This window comes from Halichoerus grypus, chromosome 7 (genome assembly GCF_964656455.1).
Source record: "Halichoerus grypus chromosome 7, mHalGry1.hap1.1, whole genome shotgun sequence".
In the NCBI taxonomy this organism is placed as follows: Eukaryota; Metazoa; Chordata; class Mammalia; order Carnivora; family Phocidae; genus Halichoerus; species Halichoerus grypus.
In genome coordinates, this window is record NC_135718.1 from 26880251 (window position 1) to 26902281 (window position 22031).

The window sequence follows — 22031 nt, forward strand, 5'->3', positions numbered from 1 at the left end:
CTCTCTCCGAAAGGGAAACTTTCCAGGGCAGTGGTCCTGACTTACTTAGTGCTGTATCCTCAGAACCTAGAACAGTGTCTGGCACTGAGCAGTGCTGAACTAGTCACTGAATGGTTGCATAAAGGAAACCAAGCTCATCTTTAGGTCATGTTTATATTCATTGTTTTAAATAATAATACACCCTATTATTTGAATAATACTACAGTTTACCAAGTGTTTCCACTGTGTTCTCCTTTGGTCCTTGCAGAAGTCTTTGAGGAAGGACTGACACCGGTGCTCCTTCTGGAGGGTCTTCTCGCACTAGCTGGTCTTTCTGCCTCCACTTCTTTGCCTACATCACTCTATGCTTCCTTTGTCACTTCCTTAAGGAGGCTGGCCGTGGTCTTACAGCCCAGGTTAAGAACCCGTGTTACATGCTCTTGGGGCACCTGGGTGGCTCAGTCGTTAAGCGTCTGCCTTCGGCTCAGGTCATGATCCCAGGGTCCTGGAATCGAGCCCTGCATCAGGCTCCCTGCTCCGTGGGAAGCCTGCTTCTCCCTCTCCCACTCCCCCTGCTTGTGTTCCCTCTCTTGCTGTGCATCTCTCTCTGTCTAATAAATAAAATCTTAAAAAAAAAAAAAAAGAACCTGTGTTACATGCTCTCTCATACCTTGTAAGTCTCTTGCAGGCCTTATCACAATGGTAGTTAAAGAATTATGTAATTATTGTATGACTGGATCCCCTACTAGCCAAGGCTCCATGAAGACAGGCCCTTGCTGTGCGTGTATAGGTCATAAACCTTTGTGCCTGACACACCGTGGTGCTCATCATATACGTATATGTATATGAATATGCATGTATACTTATTCACGTATATGTCTAAAAGGAATTATTTCCACTCAGTAGATGGGGAAGTCAAAACCCTATGTTCTAGGCTGTGGACTGGAAAACATTTTTGTTTGTTACTCATGTAAGAAATTTATTGTCCATCATGACCCCAGGAAACACACATCCACACACACATACAATAGAGCTTATAGTTATTATGGACTAACCACTGACATTTTTCTATTCTTTTCAACTTGACTTCATGAAAAAATGTGTCGTTCCTATTTATTTCATTGATTTCATGGCCAGCTGATGTCTGAACAACCTTGGCCTAAGTGATTTGCTCAAGGTCATCCGATTAGTATAGTGGTGGGATCAGAAAAATAATTCAGTATTCTCATACCTACTATACTCTGGTGGATTTCTTGCCCTAAGGCAAAACTATCACACAGTCTTGTGTCAGTTTTGATAACCAAAGAACCAATTTATTCTTCTGCTTTTCAGCCATAATTAAAGCAATGCCATCTCACCACCTGTAGGCATTTCAGTTTGGTTAGTCCAGATACCTTGGCTCTCTGCAATGCAGCCTTCCAGAAGGTTCCTTCTAGAAACTCTAAAGGGAAAGACTTAGCCTTAATGGGTGCACACCTATACTTGCTGGAATTCTCATCTGAATTACACCAAACATTAACATATGGGCAAAGGCACATGGCATATTAAATGATTTACTGGGGTCAAAGATCAAGTCAATGGCAGGCCTACAGTTAGCCTGCCACACATCCTCAGAGTCTGCTGGCTGACACAAGGAAGCCTGGGCTAGGCAGCGTGGTCGGCCTGGACCTGGTCAGCCGTCAGCCAGTTAATCCACAACGGCACCTTCTTTTCCTACCAGAGGGAGGTTTGCCTTGAACTCCTGGGAGACCTGCCTTCTTGGAATCTAGATTTTTCTGCTTCGGAGTCTAGTTTGGCTGGTGTTGGATGCAGAAGCTAGAGAAAGCTGAAAGTTGTTTATTTGTTCTTTTATTCCTGGATTTATAATTTAACCTAATATACTGTATGTCTGTACATGTGTTGATCTCAAAAAAATGTTTGAGCTTGCCTGCTTCTCAGGCCATGTTGGCAGGCAGCTGCTAAAGCCATCAGCGATGTTTGCTTCCAGTTACAAAAGAAAACATTCTCTATTTGGGGCTATGTTGTTGTTTTTTTTCCTTTCCTGATTTAAAAGGGGAAATAATGGTTCCCAGTAGAGATGTGGGGCTGCCCCATCCCCTTCTAGAGCTAAGAATGACTCAGAACCTTTTTCGGCACACCTGGTTCAGCGTCTTTCTAATATTCATGCTCTTTTTCTCTCCCCATGGAAGAATTCTTAAGGGATTTGGTTTGGAATTGTTTGAGCAATTGGGCAGGTTTCTTGCCCTTCCCTGGGGATAGAATTTATGGCTCAACATCTCCCTCAAATTCTGGTGTGTTGTTAGCTAAGAAAGAGTCAGGTTATGTCCCATTCTCAGGTGCACTGCTGACACAGCTGCTGATGGGACCAAGAAAACACGAGTCATTCTAGCCTCTGCCCAGAACCTTTGAAAGAATGCACAAGCCCTGACCTTGCTTTGGAGAGACCATCTGGGGAAAACTTCATTTCCCCAAAATATATATGAAATTGAGAGTTGCTCTGGGTGGGAAGTAGGGAAAACCATATGGCAAATGTGGGGTTTGCATATGCAAATATCTGTTTCAGAGAAAACGATTTAATGTGGTAAGTACACTCTTGAAAGACTGACCTGTACCCTGGGGAAGAACATGGGAGGAGTTGGAGGTAAAGAGGAGCGAAGAACAGAGAAACCAGACAATAGCTGGGAAACAGGACACAGGCAGCATGATTTGCTGGAGGTTGGAGATGCCTTTGGAATCGGCAGACCAAAGCTCAGTAACCAGCTGGAAGCAGGAGAGGCGGGAAGGGTTGAAAACGAGGAATGGAAACCTCCAGGGAAAGTGTGGCTGCCTAAATAAAAGAGGCTTGGAGGGAAAAAAAAAAGGACTCAACAAACCGTGCCTCAGAGGAATCCAGCGACAGTTAGAATTGCAGGACAGCTTGGACTGTAAGCTGAAGATGCCGTCTGGGCCACTACACGGAAGGTCTCAGGAACCCCAGGATTTCTGATGAAAGGACGTAGTCAAGTTGAAATTGCTAATCACCTGAATGCATGACTCTAAGAAACAAGACTTTTAAGTGGTATCTTTTTCAAAATTTCAGATTCCAGTTGTTTATTGCTGGCATATAGGCAAGTGATTGACCTTCATATCCTGACCTTCTAACCCAGACTCTCTTCCCATTTATCTAGGCCTTTTATGTCTGTCATTGGTATTGTCTAGTTTTCTAGATGTAGATCCTGTTCATGTTTAGTTAGATTTATACCTGGTATTTGTTTTTTTTGGATGCTATTATAAATGGTTTTTAAAATTTCAAATCTGAATTGCTCACTGCCGGTCTTCAGGAGAGCACAAGAAACTAGAATTTATCTTCTTACTGCCATTTTGAGCTTGTTCCCAAAGACACTGAGCGAGAGGAAGCTGGGGCATGATGGGTCAATAATCACAGCTGTCTCTGCCCCACCTTTCCCCCCTTCCTCACTCTGTAAATATTTGTTTATTTCATTTGGCTGAGTTGATGTTAGGCTAAAGAGCAGCTAGGGAGGGGAAGAGGTGCTGTTGAGGAATAAGGGGCAATGTCTAAGTCTCAAGGTTAAGATCTTTGGAGGAGCAGTGTTTGAACTCAGTGTTTGAGACAGAATGGTGGTTGTGGGAAAACTAGCGGTTACAGCTGCATGAGAGAGGGCTTCACCAAGTGATGTGGGTAAAGATGAAGGCATATTGTGCCTGGGGTTCCATGTGAGTGTGCCAAAATAGCATTTAAGTTGAGATATAACTCCTCCTTTTGGCCCAGAGTAATTAGAGCATAAGCAAGCCATTGCTGTGCTCATGTTTATGCTACTGTTTGTCTCAGAAATCAACAAGATAGAGAACAGGACCAGTTCCTGTACAACTTGGGGCTTGTTATGGATTCAAGCCTTGTTGGTTGTGAGAAAGTGGGGCTTGCGGTGGAAACTGGGTTGAGAAAAATGTGAGAAAACTCTTTACCCCACCTTTTTATCCCCCAGGGCCTAGCAAGTAGTTCTCAATAATGTATATTGTATATTGAACAAATATGGAGGCAGCTCAGCAGAGTTGACTTTAGTGCCCAAGTGTCCAAGGTGGGGCAAGGAAGAAATGAGTTTAAGCAACTATTACCCACAGAATCTGGGGTAGCAGCTAAGTCAAGATTTATATGGCTTCCAGGGGTTTTTTTGTTCTGTTTTTTACTGGGACAACAGGTAGACCAACACCCTAGACAGACAAGCTGTTGCTTACTCAGTGACCGAGGTAGCTGAGAAACATGGCTCTGCTTTGGGTTGCCTGCAAACCATCTGTGGTTTCATATCTTCCCTAAATCTGAAGAATGTCTGCTGAACTGTCAGCAGATGAGCTATGTAGCTGAGGAGGCTGCTGGGGTGCTAGAGGACTATGTAGTGCTAGCACCTCTTAGCATCTGTTCTAATCAGGATCACTTATGATTCCCTAGAGCTGTGGTTAAAGAGTTGTGCCCTTTGCTGGAGGGACCCTAATTCATGGAGGGTGACTGCAGGGGAAGAGCCCCCGGGAGCCAGAGCCAAGGCCTTGGAGCAGAAGCCCCTGAGTCTTGAGGGGTGTGGGTAGAAAATCACCAAAGAAGGTCAGGAGTATAGTGGGGGAACCATTTCTAAGAGGGCTGCTTCGGGTTGCAATTAATTAAGATATAGTGGAAAAGATACTTTTACCTTTCCACTGTAAGCCCAGCTTTCATTCTGGGTCGCAAGGAAATAATTTACACAAGGTTCTCACCTGGAGCATTTCGTTGAGCACTTGCATATCATGTATGTTTCTTTCATGCCTCTGCAAACACTAAAGAAGTTTAAGAACACCACCATCTTTTTCTTAGGCAAGGACCTAAAATTTAATGATAATATTACTTCACAGAGGGACCAATGTTCATTAACAGTCAAATATGGAGAGAGGTTTTATTATGTGAGGCCAAGAGCATGAGCTTTGCAAGCAGTAGATCTGAGTTCAGTTTTCAGTTTTGCCATACCCTAGCTTTGTGGCCTTGGACAAATCACTCAACCTCTCTGAGTCCCTAAGAAATAGGGGTAGTAATAACAATATCCATTCCGTTGACTTTACAGGCTACTGCTGTAAGCAAGGAAGTGCTATACATTAATTATGATTTGTATTGGGGCAAAATTGGAATCGGAAGTGCTATACATTAATGATTTTTATTGGGGCAAAATTGGAATCCGTGCTCCCTGAAAATTATGCCAGGAGAGAGTCTATTTAGAAGGACTGATACGGGCCTACTGATACAGCAGGTCATGAAGGGCAGGGTAACTGAAAAGGGTCAGTCAACAAATATTTATTTACCGTGTACTATATGATACAGAGGGAGAAAAGTGGGGTGGAAGAAAGAGGTAGGTAGTAGGTAGTAGGCATGGTTTCTGTCCTTTGGAGAACAAAGGCATGGTGAAAGTATGGCCAATACCAGGTAGTCTAGACAATTGCCAAATGAATAGTCTAGTCGGGGAGTACTAGGGATTTTCATGGGTGGGCTTTCAAGGGGGCCAAAACATGAGTTTGTTTTGATGACTAGGTGGGATTCCGATGAGAAAGGACTTTTCCAGAAAGAACAGGTGGGACCAAAGGCTGAGAGTCCAGGAAAAACAAGACATTCATGTCACTCCTCATTGTATTAACTTCTTTTACATGCTGTTGTCCAGTATAACATGTACATGATAATCCCGCAAATTAGGCTTTGTCATCCCTATTTTACAGATGAGGACACTGAGGCTCATCGAGATTAAATATTTTGCCCAAGGTCATCTACTAAAGAAATGGCAGAAGCAGGGTTCAAAATCAGGTTGTTGAAGTCTAAGTCCAAAAGTCTTTCCACAGTATGTGCTGCTTGCTGGGGATATAGTAAATAGGTCAGTTTGCATGGAATGGAAGGTTTCATGCTGGAGCAATAAGGATGGAGAGAGGTCCTGGGAAACCAGACTCTTGAGTGCTAGGCAAAGGGGTTCATTTTGACTACAAAGCCGATGGGTGGCAGAGGTCTCTGAGTAGCAGAGTGATGGAACTAAAGTTTGTCCAGGATTTCCAAGTCCAAGGCTATGTGGGGGCGTAGGCTGTACCAACTACTACTTGGACAGAAAGGAGGAAGAAAGCTCCCTCCTTTATTCCTGGATGATTCCTCCTCTTGAATTTACTTTCTCTGTTGTGTTATTCCTGGGTTTTCTTAAATACTTATGCAGTTTCCACCCCAGAGAGAGCATCATATTACAGTAAGGGGCAGAGTGAAAGAGATTCAGATTGGTCCTGGATCCACTAGTGAGCTCCAGTGATGAAAATGCTCATAACACCCGAGTACCCCTGAACCAAGCCTTCCAAGTAAGAGGCTTCTACATTCTTTTCCTAAGCTGAAGGTTTCCACATAGGTCAATGGTGAAAGGCGAATTGCTGGAGGGCTAACAGACAATACCCACTCTTTACATTGTGTGAGCGAATTTCTCAACTGATTAAGTAGTAGTTTGCTTGGGGTCTTTAAGTGTGTAGCCTCCAATCCCTCTTTTTAATTGAATTTTAAATTGGATGTTGATCTTCAAAGCTTAAAAAATGTACATGCTCTATGACCCAGCAATATCACTGTTAAGAATTTATAAGCAAATTTAAAGCAAAGTCAAGAATGTGAATATGGAGTACTCTTTATAATGCCAAAAAATTGGAAACACTTAAGTTTCTAGTAATAGGGAATTGGTTGAGTAAATTATGGTACATCTTAGTGGGATGCTATTCAGGCATTAAAATGATATTGTTGAAGAATATTTAATGGCACAGAAAAATATCAAGGTTATATTAAGTTACACTTGAGGCTAATTTTTAATTTTTAAAAAGTATAGAATCTCTTCACACTTATTAGGATGACTACTATTAAAAACAACAACAATAGCAAAACAACCCAGGGGCACTTGGGTGACTCATTTGGTTGGGCATCTGCCTTCGGTTCAGGTCATGATCCTAGAGGGGTGCCTCCCTGCTCAGCAGGGAGCCTGCTTCTCTCTCTCCCTCTCCCTCTGCCCCTCCACCCTGCCCCCGCTTGTGCTCGCTCTCAAATAAATAAAGTCTTAAAAAAAGAAAAAAACCCAGAAAACAGGTTGTTGGTGTGGATGTGGAGGAATTGGAACCCTTGTGCATTGCTGGTGGGAATGCAAACTGGTACAGCCAACTGTGGAAAACAGTATGGAGGCTTCTCCAAAAATTAAACATAGAATTACCATTTGATCCAGCAATTCCACTTCTGGGTATATACACAGAAGAACTGAAAGTGGAGATTCAAACAGTTATTTGTACACCAGTGTTCATAGCTGCATTATTTGTAATAGCCAAAAGGTGGAAATAAACCAAGTGTCTATTGGTAGATGAATGAATAAACAAAACGTGCTGTATACATATAATGGAAATTATTCAGCCTTTAAAAGAAATGAAATTCTGACCTATACTACAACATGGATAAGTGAAATAAACCAGATACAAAAGGACAAATAACTGTATGATTCCACTTACATGAGGTACCTGTGTAGTCAAACACACAGTGACAGAAAGTAGAACAGTGGTTGCTAGAGGCTGGGGAGGGGGAAATGGGGAGCTATTGTTTATTGGGTACAGAGTTCCAGTTTGGGAAGATGAAAAAGTTCTCCAGATGGATGGTGGTGATGATTGCACAACAATTTGAATGTAGTTAATGGCACTCAACTGTACACTTAAAAATGGTTAAAATGGTAAATAATAAATAATAAAACAATAAAATAATTTTTAGAAAAGTATGTATACAAAAGACTATATGGAAGGCTGGGTAGCAGATTATAGGTGATTTTATTTATTTTTACTTACCTTCAGTTTGGCTTTAAAAATCATTAAGTTTTTAAAAATTATTTTTAATTATATGAGAATTACATATATACATCCTCCTTGTAAAAAAGTAAAACATTACAGATAAGATTAAAATCCCCTTAGATCACCTCCCTCGAGCCCATACATACGTGTACCTGACATATATATAGGGTTGTTTTATACGTGTCATTTTCGTAGTATAATTTGTCAGCTTTTTTTCACTCAACACCATTTCTTAGATATGTTTCCATGTCACTCTTTTCCAGTTTCACTCTTTCAAATGATTACATATTATTCCATAGATGGACATGTTTATTTAGCTAGTTGCCCATTGATAGACATTTAGGTTGTTTAATTGTAGTTTTTGCTATTATAAACAATGTTGGGTGTACACAATTTATGTTTTTTGAGTTGATTCTGATAAAGTGTGTTACACTTATAAAGAGCAAGTATTTTAGGGGTGTCTGGGTGGCGCAGTAGGTTAAGCATTGGACTGTTGATTTCGGCTCAGGTCATGATCTTGGGGTTGTGAGATCAAGTCCCACGTCGGGCTCCATGCTGAGCGGGGAGTCTGCCTGAGATTCTCTCTGTCTCCCTCCCTCTGCCCCCCTCCCCTCATTTGCGCACATGCTCTCTCTCTTTCTCTCAAGTAAATAAATCTTTATAAAGAGCAAGTATTTTAAAATAGTAAAATATCTATTGTTTTAATTTGAGCTGGAATGAAGGCTGTGACTTTATTATTTTTATTTTTTTATTTTATATATATATATTTTTTTAAAGATTTTATTTATTTATTTGACAGAGAGAGACATAGCGAGAAAGGGAACACAAGCAGGGGGACTGGTAGAGGGAGAAGCAGGCTTCCCGCTGAGCAGGGAGCCCGTTGCGGGGCTCAATCCCAGGACTCATGACCTGAGCCGAAGGCAGACGCTTTACAACTGAGCCACCTAGGCGCCCCTTTTATTTTTTTTAAAGATTTTATTTATTTATTTGACAGAGAGAAAGAGAGAACAAGCACAAGCAGGGGGAACAAGCGTCAGAGGGAGAGGGAGAAGCAGGCTCCCCACCGAGCAGGGAGCCGGACTTGGGACTCGATCCCAGGACCCTGGGATCATGACTTGAGCTGAAGGCAGATGCTTAACCGACTGAGCCACCCAGGCGCCTCTGAAGGCAGTGACTTTAATTCAGTGTGTGCACCCATATTTCTAGAGACCAGGGTGGCCCAAGATGCACATATAGCCTTTCCCTGTCGATGTGTTAGGAAACTTGGCCTCCTTTTTTTTTTTTTTCTCACAGAATTCAGAATATTATAAATCCATCAACTCCCCAAGTTTCAGGATCCATATGAAAACCATAAAGACCAGTGACTGCTACAGATAGGCGTTGAATCCCATTCCTTCTAAAACTTCAAATCAGAGGAACTGAGTCCCGGGGAGAGACTGCTCAGCCTACAGAGGGGAGGCAGTAACGTGAGATACAGCCACCCGTGTGGCACATCAGAATTCTCCAGTGGAGCTGAGATCATTTGATTCCTTGGATATGCAACCACATTAGCTCCTGTCACCACTGGATCTTCAGCTCCCTCCCTTATACTTGGGATGCTGGAGACGATGGAATTAATGAGGAAATCAGCAAATTCCTAGCACCTTCTGCTTAGTACCATGTCATCTTTAACCGAAGGTGCAACTGAGTGTAAAATAAGTAAAGTTCTTGCATTTGCTAAAATGAATTACAACACAAAGGCTCTCCAGTTTAAAAAAAAAAAAAAAAGAAGAAAAAGAAAAAAGGAAAAGAAAGAAACTCCCCTCCCTCTAGCCTCCCCTCAAGCCTCTAATCTCATCTGTGAAAAAGAACTGTACTTTACTGTCCACAAAACAGTCTATTTTCAAAGTGAGAGGAGAATTGCTGCGTGAGGAGAGCCATCAGTGACTGGGGTTCATGAATTCCTGCTTGTTTATAGAAAGCAGTGACTAAGGATAGACACTTTGAAACCACCTGTGAAAGAATTAAAGACCAAGGGGGGCGAAACCCCCATCACAAACAGAATCTCACTGATCAAGTGTGAAAGAAAGGGAAGAAAGAAAAAGCCAAGTAGATCTTTGCAGGCAACCACTAGATGGACATAGAATTCAAAAACATTCTTTAGTGAGATCAAGGATGGCAGGCTTTGAAGCCTGGAGGGCTGGCGAGTCTCAGAACCGGCCTGGCCGTGGCAATCCCCACACTGACGCGCCCACAGTCTTGCACTTGCTGGAGTAAAGCATTTAAATTGGAACAATGTCAAATTTCACAGCTATCTTATGTCCAGTGACCTTACGGGACCCCGGGGGAAAGACAGATAAAAAATGATTGTTCTCAACACGTTCCTGAAAGCGAAGAAGTCACACAGGCAACCTCGAGAAACAACTTTTTCAAAATGCAAACACCCACAAACTCTTGCTTGCCGGAGGGCAAGCAAATTGTGCTTATTTATTTATTTGTTTATTTATTCTTTTTCCTGAGGACTCCTATTCCTTATAGAACACATGCAAAGATCAAGTTCCATCACAATGGCACATAAATTTGTGAGGATAATGTTATTGTGGGAAAAGAGGAGGTAACAACTCTTCTGAATTATTTAATCAATTGAAACAAGTTTTATTGTTGTTACAAAGAAAGTGAGACATAAGTTCTGTCTGACAGAAAAACCCTCCGTATGTTATGTGAAAGGATAATTTGAGGACAAAGATGAGATCTCAAACCTCTGCTGTGTTTTTAGATAAGAATTTCAATGACCCTTCACATCCCCTAACTATGCCTAAGTGAATCATCTTAGCTTAATGGGTTTTTTTTTTCTTTTAAAGGAAATAGATGTTACAGATGTAGCTAAAATTCCCTTTCACCACTACCCTCAATCTCATTTCCCACCTTCCTTCCCAGAGGCGGCCATTACCATGAGTTTAAGATGTATAGTTCTGTTCTCTTTTTTGTACTTTTACATACATATTCCCTCAAGAGTTAAGATATTGTTTTTTGTGTTAATTTTTTTCATAAATGGCATCATACTGTATATATTGCTTCAAATTTATTTATTTTGCTATTACATTCAGCTTTATGCTTTTCCCACCTAGCCAGATAAATGTTTCATTCCTTTCAGGGATTTAATGTTTTAAAGGAAGAAAGCAAGGAGGAAGAAAAGTTTATTCAGACCAGAACAGTTACATGTACCTATATGTTTCTGCCTGTCTCAATTTAGGAGACTAACGTCAGGAGGACTTCTTGGAGGAAGGGCAACCTAAATTCAGTTTTTAAAAGAGATGAAAAAATGCTAAGTGACAAAGAATGTCATAGGGCATTTTAGAGATACCCTTTAAAATAATGTCCTAAACTAGTAATTGTGAGGTTTGCTATATGGTCTTTCCTTCACTCTTTGGAATATAGGTTCTATGTTTTTTGTTTGTTTGTTTTTTACATTTGGCTAGATGAAGGTTTCACTGGGAAAGATGTTTAAAAAGGGATGCTATACTAATCAAGTAGGGATTTACTAAAACCAGACCACTCCAGAAATTCTACAAAACACTATCATTTAAATCCAACAGGTGGACACACATACCAATTACAAATGAAAGAATCTTTGATTAATGGGAGTCGTTGGTGTGTGCTGAATAAAATCCATTCAAAATCCAAAATGTATTTGTAGTGTGAGGTGAAGATATGGAGGTCACAAGTGAGTGCTGCTTATGTTAGTAGCTTTAATTTTACCCTGTTGGAGCCCCTGTGTACAAAACTTGAGAAAGCAAGACCTTGATTTGCTCAGGTTTCCCTGAGGAGGGGCCGCAGAATCCTTGAAGCATGATTTGAAAAAGATGGATAAGATATTCCACCCAAAATTCAACATCACCTTTAATCTTGCCCTCTCCTCCTCTAATCCCTAGGTAATGTTTTGTGCTTCTTTTGCAGGAAAGCAATTTTGTTAATCACTTTAGCACCAATTCTTGCATCCCTGGCAATACTCAGAACTGCCTCCATCCAAGTCTTTGATGTGGGAAAGAAACACACACACTCTTTCACATGTAATCTGAAAACAATTCACCTCTTGCCAATGAATGCACAGCACTCCACTTTAATAGAGAGCAAGTTTCTGTGGAGGTTTCTAATCCTTTCTGCCAAAGAAGAGAAGAGAGAGAATCACTCAGGTAGCCCAACCTCATTCAGGAGTTAAAATCACTTGGAATGTTTTGTGGTGGGTTGGGAGCTTTTTAAAAAATATTACTTGCTGAAGATTACTGCTCTCAGGGGAAATCAAAACAACTCAAGATTAAAAAAAATTAATAAATAATAAAAAAAATTAAAAAAAAAGATTCCCCATCCCCAACTCAAACAGGATATTCTTCTCAACTCAGATAACTCTTGATCTAAGTGTATTACAAGAAACCTGCTTTAATCCCTCAAAGCAATGGTGTTATAGATAAGTAGCAGTAACTCAGGTGGCTTAAATTCCAGAAATGTACAAAAGATTTGGTTGGAAACAAAACTAAAGAAGAAAGGAAGCTCAATCTGCATTGCTGTGACTTGAAGAGGTAAATTTAGGGCAGTAAAAATGCAAAGAATGACCCCTAAAAAAGAAATAGCCATAAAGTTCAGAATTGTCTTAATGGTCTTATCGGCTGCTTACAGCGTGTGTCTGAATGTGTGTGTGCGCTTTTGGGTGTGTTTGTGTAAGTGTTTGAAGACAGTGAAATTGTTTTACTGATTTCAGGATCTGCTGGAGTTCATTTGAAAACTTATTTATACATTTTACTGTGATGCTACAACATTCTGAAGCTATTTCACAAATGATTTTCTTTCTCCTTTTATAATTTGTAGTTGAGTTCCAGTATTTTCTTCCTGCTCGGTCCTTTTTCCTAACATATCACTGCTGACTTAAAATGCAATGAGATGGACTTGATGCTTTTTCCTTCTGTGAGTAATCACCATATTTTCACAGTCTGGGTATTCATTTTGATCTACTTTCTGACATCCCAGTTAACAGATTGCAAAATCCCCCTCCCCCTTGTCAACTGTAGCTCTCTATAACAAAATAATGGCAATTTATTTCATTATGGCCTCTTCCGTTTACCCAAAACATGCTTGAAAATGCCCTTTCACTTTTTAAAGCGTGCCCCCTTTTGAGAGGTAAAGCTTGTGATATGATAGGTGATACATGTAAATAGTTAATAGTTAAAAATTCAGAAGGTGTAAAATAGCATGCTTCCCAGGTCCCCTCCTTAGAAGCAAACATTGGTACTAGATTTTTGTGTAACTCTCCAGAGATTTTTGGCATACAAAAGCCAAAGCACACAAATGTAGTTTTCCCCGCAAATGGCAATATATTCTACACACTCTTCTGTATCTTGCTTTTTTCACTCAGTGTATATTAGAGATCGTTCTATAACAATGCGTATGATCTTCCTCATTCTTTTTCTTTTAAATTTTAAATCGATCTTCCTCATTCTTTTTCACAGTTGCTTAGTATCCTATTCTACAGATGTTCCATGATTTATTTAAACAGTTTGGAATACATTTGTTCCAAATGCTTCTATTCTCTGTCAGTGGCTTGTTTCTTCACAGGTGGTATCTGTAACTCTGTCCCTGGTACTGTAAATAAGTGACTGAGTTGAAACGTGGAGGGCTCTTGAACAAATTTTCAAATTTATTTTATAAACATTTAAAAACTTAAAAAAAAATTACCCAAAGGGATATGGGTATATAGTTTTCAAAAAAAAATAGCGTTATGGAAGTTGTGTGGCGCCAAGACTTTGAATGATTTTTTGAATTATTTCCTCTCAGTATCATCATGGATCCCACCAGGATTGTGTCATGACCTAACTGCTTAAACATTTAAAATTCCATTTTTCATGGATTTTCCTATATGGGTTAACATAAGATTCTGTATTGAGAATTTCCTTCCAATAGCTGATATGAACTTTGATTCTCTTAACCTATGAAATATTATTAAATGTTGCTTCATACACCTTTAATTAAAAACCAGTTCGACATGCTATCTCATACATGACTAAGGACTCAAATCAGAGAAATCGGAACTTCTAGTTGACCTCAACTCTTTTGGGAGAGCGAGACAAGCTGTGGGGCCTGCCCATTGTGATTCCTCTCCTATTATTGAGTGGTCTAAGTGATGAAGATCTTGGGAGGTTATAGATTAGATCCCCTGAAGCAGGAAGAGGTCCAGGCTAGCCCCTGGGTTGTGCCACACATCCGCCAAGATTGGTCATGCTTAAAGCATGCATGAGGACCTGGGCAAAAATTTCTCTCATGGTTGCTCCACAGCACTTGGAAGCCCACACCCTTGCCGAGTGAGGATTTGAACTCTTAACTCAGCCTGACCAGGGCTAATATCTATGTGATTATTGTTTGGTTCTACTGTCAGACCAAGTTCAGTTTCAGCTTTTTAATGTGTTCGTTTTGGCTCCTGATTTATGAGCTTCTATTGCAGATAGAAGTTTAGCTTTTCTTTGCTCACTCTTTTACTGAGAGACTCTTCTGGCAGAAAGCCTGTCATCTGTTGTAAAGGAGAGCTGGTGTTGACTTGAAGCAACAGAGTTGGTGGTCCAGTAGCCATTGTCCTGTGTTAGGAGCAGGTGGTCTCACTAAGCTCCATGTGTTTGGAAACTTCTCTGACCAGTGCTTGCACTGCTAAAGGAAGAAGAGCTCAAGCTGTACTCCTTGTTTTCCAGGTCAATATACTGAACCTGGGAAAATCCCCAGGGGCTAGCTTGGACCTCTTCCTGCTTTTCTCTCCATGGTGGATTTTAAATGTTGGGGATTTTCCTCATTCATCTCTGCATTTGTGTTCAAAACAGCTGCTATAGAAAAGAGAATAGGCACATTATATAGAATATATAATTTTTAAGGAGCAGTGACACAGGATCTCAAAGGATAACAGTGCAGTTTTAGTACAAAGGCCATAACTGCTCTTGATGTAGTATATGAGAGTGTGTGTATATATCCATTTTTTTTACCAAAGTAAAAACCAAAAAAATTAAATAAGACTTATCCTTATTCCATTTACATCCAAACTTTTGTTCATGTTTAAATTGAACACAACCCACCATCTATTCAAAATAATGTAATTGAAACTCCAGAAGAGTTGCTTTTTGTGTTTCTCTCTCTCTCTCTTTTTAAGAGAGGGAGAGTAGGGGAGAGGGGTAGAGGGAGAGGAAGAGAATCTTAAGCAGACTTCAAGCAGGATACAGGGCTCAATCTCATAACCCTGAGATCATGACCTGAGCCGAAATCAAGAGTTGGACACTTAACCGACTGAGCCACCCAGGTGCCCCTGTATTTTTCTCATTTTTAACAGACTCTAAACCTAGGACAAGATAAATTATATCCTGCGGTTTCATTCGGTGTAATGAATGTCTCAGATGAAAAAAATTAGTTGAAGTTAGGCATTCTTAAATAGTAATAATAATTATAGAATCAGATATAAGAATTTTATATTTGACCTGGCACTTTCTTCCAGAACTACTAAAGATACTTAATTTTTTTCCTAGAGCTTAATTATCACTCTTTTCTTGGAAGAGAACTCATAAGATCATATGTGCATGTATTCTATCTTTTTTTTAAAAAAATATTTATTTATTTTAGAGAGAGAGAGGGAGCAGGGGAGGGGCAGAGGGAGAGAGAATCCCAAGCAGACTCCCCGCTGAGTGCAGAGCCGTACGTGGGGCTCAATTTCACAACCCTGAGATCGCGACCTCAGCCAAAACCAGGAGTCGGTGCTCAACCGACTGCGCCAGTTAGATGCCCTGCATGTATTCTATCTTAATGATGACCTTATTTTTATTTGTCTATGTATGTTTGTATGGATATTTGTTTATAAGTGTATATTTATTTATTTAAAGAAATCCCCAGTTGATCATGAAAATTTCACAAGATTTTGTGGTTTCCTTCATCTTTAAGTTTTATATCTTCCATCATCTTGTGCCAAATGAGTCTTCCTACTGACAGAGATTAGAAAAATCACAAATTCTGATGCCACATGGCAACACAGGAATTTATCTTATCCTAATGCTGATTTTCTGTAAAAGTCATAAAATGCTAAAACTTTAAGAAAAAACTTTTATTCTGTAGAACAGATTTAGATTTACAGAAAAATTGTGATGCCAGTATAGAGAGTTCCCATATACTCCCATTATCAACATCTTATAGTAGTATCATGCATTTGTAACGATTAATGGACCAATCAGAATTCCTCAGTTTTTACCTAACGTCCTTTTTCTTTTTTGCTCCAGGATAGCCCATTACATTTAGTTGTCATGTCTCCTTGGGTCTCATACTTCCCTTGTTTTTGATGATCTTGACATTTTTGAGGAGCACTAGTCAGGTAGTTTGTAGAATGTCTGCCAACTGGGATTTGTCTGATTTTTTTTTTTCATTGGTAGACTGGGATTACAGGTTTTGGGGAGGAAGGCCACAGAGGTAAAGTACAATTTTCATCACGATATATCAAGGGTACCTACTATCAACATGACTTATCACTGTTGATGTTGACCTTGATACCTGGCTGAAATAGTGTTTGTCAGCTTTCTCCACTGTAAAGTTACTCTCCCCCATCTTTCCGTATTGTACTCTTTAGACAGAATCACTATGTGCAGCCCTTACTTTAGGAGTGGGGGTGGGTGAGAGTTATGCTCTGCCTTAGTGAAGATGAAGTATAACACAAATTATTAGGAATTCTTCTGCATGGGTGATATGTAAAATGAACTTTAATATTAAAATGAACTAATACTGAAATATTAAAATGAACTAATTTAATTATTTCTGACATTTAGATATAAATACTTCTTAGGATTTTTCAAGAACTGATTATTTATGTAATACATGTTCACTGCAGAAGACTTAGAAAATGCATAAAAGTGTAAAGCAACAGCAGAAAGAACTACCCATGATTCTACTTCTCATTAAGTATCCATTTCTAGCATTTGGTCATATTTCCTTCTTTTTTTTTTTCTGCATAAAGTAACTATTTTTAAACAGTACTTTATTATTTATTTTTATTTAAATTCAATTTAGTTAACATATAGTGTATTATTAGTTTCAGGGGTAGAACTTAGTGATTCATCAGTTGCATATAACACCCAATGTTCATTACATCAAGTCCTCTCTTTAATGCCCATCACCCAATTACCTTAAAATTGTTTCATATGAAATAAAAATCTTTTATCTTTGAATATGACAAAGACGGTGGAATCATAAAAAACAGAAGATCTTGGTGGTATGTCTAACATGATGAATATAAACTACCAACCTTATGATAGTTTCTGAAAACAAAACTTTAGACTCCGTCCTTCAACTTGTGAGATGCTCACATGTTTACAGATACAGTATTTACAGTGTTCACTGTTAGGCCCCTTATTTCTTCTCTTTTCTAATACTCTAATTTGTTCTTTATTTTACTAATACATGATACACATTTTAAATGGAATAAATAAAGTTTAACGAAACTTAGGTGGCTAGTTAAAAATTCTGGTAATAATCTAGGCTTCAGATCTCCAACTTTCTTTTTTTTTTTTTTTTTTTTTTTTTTTTTTTAAAGATTTTTTATTTATTTATTTGAGAGAGAGAGAATGAGAGAGAGCAAGCACATGAGAGGGGGGAGGGTCAGAGGGAGAAGCAGACTCCCCGCCGAGCAGGGAGCCCGATGCGGGACTCGATCCAGGGACTCCAGGATCATGACCTGAGCCGAAGGCAGTCGCTTAACCAACTGAGCCACCCAGGCGCCCAGATCTCCAACTTTCTTGTTGCATGGTGTGTTTGGACTCATGACAACTGTTTTTCTTTTTGAGAGACTTTATTGATCTTGTAAAAGTGATATATGCTTCTTATTTAAAAAAGTCAAGGAATACAGAAAAGTACAAAGTAAAATCCAAAATTTTATTACCTAGAAATAACCATTATTTTTAAAAAAAATTTTATTTGAGGGGCGCCTCAGTTAAGTGTCCGACTCTTGATTTCAGCTCAGGTCTCGATCTCAGGATTGTGAGTTCAAGCCCTGTGTTGGGCTTCATGCTGGGCCTGGAGCTTACTTTAAAAAAAATTTTTTTTTCATTTGAGTATAGTTGACCACAATGTTATATTAATTTCAGGTGTACAACATACTGATTCAACTTCTTTATATGTTGTGCTATGCTTACACAAGAGTAGCTACCATCTGTCAGCATACAACGCTATTACAATATCATTGGCTTTATTCCCTATGCTGTGCCTTTTATTCCTGTGACCTTACTCATTCCATAACTGGAAGCCTGTGTTTCCCACTCTCCTTCACCCATTTTGCCCAACCCCCTACCCCTCCCCTTTGGCAACCACCAGCTTGTTCTCTGTATTTATAGGTCTGATTCTACTTTTTGTTTATTCATTTGTTTTGTTTTTTAGATTTCACATGAGTGAAATCATATGGTATTTGTCTTTCTCAGTCTGATTTATTTCACTTAGCATATTATCCTCTAGGGCCATCCGTATTGTTGCAAGTGGCATAATGTTATCCTTTTTAAGGCTATATAATATTCCAGCGTGTGTGTGTGTGTGTGTGTGTGTGTGTGTGTGTGTGTGTTTGTATACATATACCACATCTTCCCTATCCATCCTGTATTGATAGACACTTAGGTTGTTTTCGTATTTTGGCTATTGTAAATAATGCTGCAATAATATAGCAGTACATATATCTTTTCAAATTAGTATTTGGTTTCCTTTGGGTAAATACCCAGTAGTGGAATTATTGGATCATATGGCATAGAAAGAACCATTATTAACATCGTTTCACAAAATCTCCCTTTGTATATTTACAAATAGGGATAAATTTACAAAAAAGGCTTATATAATATGTACCGTACATATATGGTTATTTATATATTTTTATTTATTTATTTTTAAAAATTTTATTTTTTTACTTGAGAGAGAGCACAGAGGGTGAGTGAGAGGGAGAAGCAGACTCCCCGCTGAGCAGAGAGCATGACACGGGGCTCGGTCCCAGGACCCCAAGATCATGACCCAAGCCAAAGGCAGATGTGTAACCAACTGAGCCAACCAGGCACCCCCATATATTGTCACTTAAATTTAACAGAGGGAGTTGAAGCTGAAGCAAATTATTAAACTTTAGTTAAATGTTCTTTTGCAAGATAGATTAGTTTCTACAAGTCCCTTTAAAATTTTGCAAAAAGATTATGAATAGCACTAAGAGGCTGGAGGTCTACATAGTTAACGCTTAAAAAGTATTGGAGATAAGAAAGGAGCTACTTTAACTGCTTAGAAGCAGCTTTTATTTAGATACCAGAACTGCTTGAAGTAAAGTATAATATTATTAAGTGTGTCTTTATCAGTTGCAGGGAATCTCAGAGGACCCTGAATTGAGTGTCCTATTCCATTCTCTGCTGTGTATGGCAAAGGCATGGTTCAGAGTACAGCTTTGGGGTTAGACTGCCAGTTAGGAACCATGTGGCCACAGGCCTCAGTCTCATCTCCTGCAAAAAACTGGGTTAATAGTATCTTCCTCATGTGATTGTTGATGGGAATAGGATAATACATGGAAAGCTCTTATAATACTGCTGGATAAATAGTGTTTAAGCTATTACTATTATACAAATATAATGGTGAGCATCTGAACCAGTATATGCCATTGAAAACTGTCATTCACAAAATTATCTCTTTCTAATTCATCTCAGAATGATCCCCCTGTTAAATCTGCCTACTCCTAAAGTTAAAGGCTGGGGCCCTGAGTGTTTGACCAATGGGTACATGGGCTCCTGTCTGAGACTGCCACCTGTGTTTATAAGAATGGACAGAACACACAATTCTAGTGTTGTTTACAATCCTAAGCATACATAATTACCTATAACAGCAATAGTCACTACTATGCACATCACTTACATGGACATACACAAAGAACTTTATTTCTATACTTAAAAATCCTCCTTAAAAGTAAATAATATTAGTGTTTCTAAATACCGAGTATGAAATTCATATTGAATCTTAAGTTTTAATATATTCTCAGCTTCATGTTTTTGGCTAAGTTTAAAGTAGTCTAATGCTCTCAGTTTATTAATATGCAAATTTAAATTTTTAATAAAAAGCTTTATAAAAATAAAGGTAAATTTCACCCCCTACATTATTTTATTATGATTGCTTCCTGAATTTGAACTTCAAGAGAGTTGATGACTTGTCTTAAAAATATTCTAAAGTCCACTCTACTCTATCTCCCTTTTGGGGAGCTATTAATATATTTATTTTCTTGACAGTAAAATGCTATTCAGGTACTCTATGAAGATATACATTTACTTTCATTATAAACCCATCTTTCAGCCATAATTGTTTTTTTTTTTCTTTTTAAGTACTCTCGCCCAAAAAAGAATTTTGAGAGTAAAAATTCTAGCTGCTTCTCTGAGCTAAGACTATAGTTTTGGGTTTCTTTTCATGCTCAGGACTTTAGGGACACACATAACCACCAAGTAACAGAATAAATGCCAATTTTCCATTTTGGCTTTGCCTTTCTACATAGTGAGTAGGCTTTTTTTTTTTGGTAAATCATTAAACCATAAATTCTAGTTCAAACAGTTCACTTGATTTCTAGTTTGGGTGTGAAAGAGGGTGATTTGATGTTTTAAATGATGGTTTGGTTTCTCCATCAATTAAGGTAACATAGGGTAAAGAGTAAGTTACATTTCTGTGACTTTACACTGACTTGATTTATGTTGGGTTAATTAAATAATTTTTTGTGTCTTCAAGTTCTCCAGTAAAAACTAGGTCATGTGCATAAACTCAGCTTTACTCTATAGAGGAATGGTTAAAAAATAGTCAAAGAGTAAGAAATTACAAACATGTCTAACACAGTCTGAACACAATGTAGGAACCATATGCTGTATTCATCTCTGTCTTCCTTCCACAGTGGCTCATGGTACACAAATGTAGCAAAATCAAATGTTGAGTTGATGACCTTACCTCAATTTGTAGTATTCCTACCTCAAACCTTCTAACGTTATGATACCTATGAATAAATTTCTTTATAATGATCTTTAAGAGATGGTCTAAATTCTTTAGTTGTACTGAAATGTCATATCAAATATTGTTTTTATTTAAGTAAACCACTGGCTGGAGTTTGGAAACCTTTTTCTACTCAAAGCCTTTGTTGTTTTTTTTTTTTTTTTTGTAAGGGTATTTTTTGTAACAGGATTTGACCTGTAACTATTATTGAGAATTTTCTTAAAGGAGTTCAAAGCATTTTACAGGGATCATCTCATTTATCCCTCGAAAGTAAGGCAGAGGCATTATCTCCACTATAAACTGAGAACACTAAAAGGCCAAGATAGGTGGGGTTTTTTGTTGTTGTTTTGCTAAGATCAAAAGGTAATTCTAGGGCAAAGCCAGATTCTGGTCTGACCTTGTTACATGATGCTTCTGCAGCACCATAATGCAATGTAGTAGCTTTCCTAGGTCTCCCCTTGGCTCTCCTAGGTATTGAATAATTTCCAGAGTTGATTTCTCATTCATTCTTGCTCCCTAAAAATGGGTCTTCAGATGTAAATACAAAATAAAACCCTCAAACAGGACTTGGGGTACAGGCTACACAGGGTTAGTCATCTTCCTCCCATCTTCCTGCCTAGTCCAGTGCTATGTATAGAAAAATAATTGGGGTCATAAATGCAAGTCACATGTATAATTTTATTTTTAATTTTAATTTTTTAAAAAGATTTTATTTATTTATTTGACAGACAGCAAGAGGGAACACAAGCAGGGGGAGCAGGAGCAGGAGAGGGAGAAGCAGGCTCCCCACTGAGCAGGGAGCCCAACTCAGGGCTCGATCCCAAGACCCTGGGATCATGACCTGAGCCGAAGGCAGATGCTTAACAACTGAGGTGCCCCTTATTTTATTTTTAAAGATTTTATTTATTTAGAGAGTGAGAGCATGGGCAAGCAGTGGGGGGGGGGGCAGAGGGAGAGAGAATCTCAAGCAGACTCCCCGCTGAGCACAGAGCCTGATGGAGGCTCAGTCTCACAACCCTGAGATAATGACCTGAGCCCAAATCAAGAGTCCAAGAGTCCATGCTCAACTGACTGAGCCACTTGGGGGCCTCTATAAATTACCTAGTAGTTACATTAAAATGTATTTTATTTACCCATTGTATCAAAAATCTTTATCACTTCATGTAATATGGAAGTATTAAGATAATTAACAT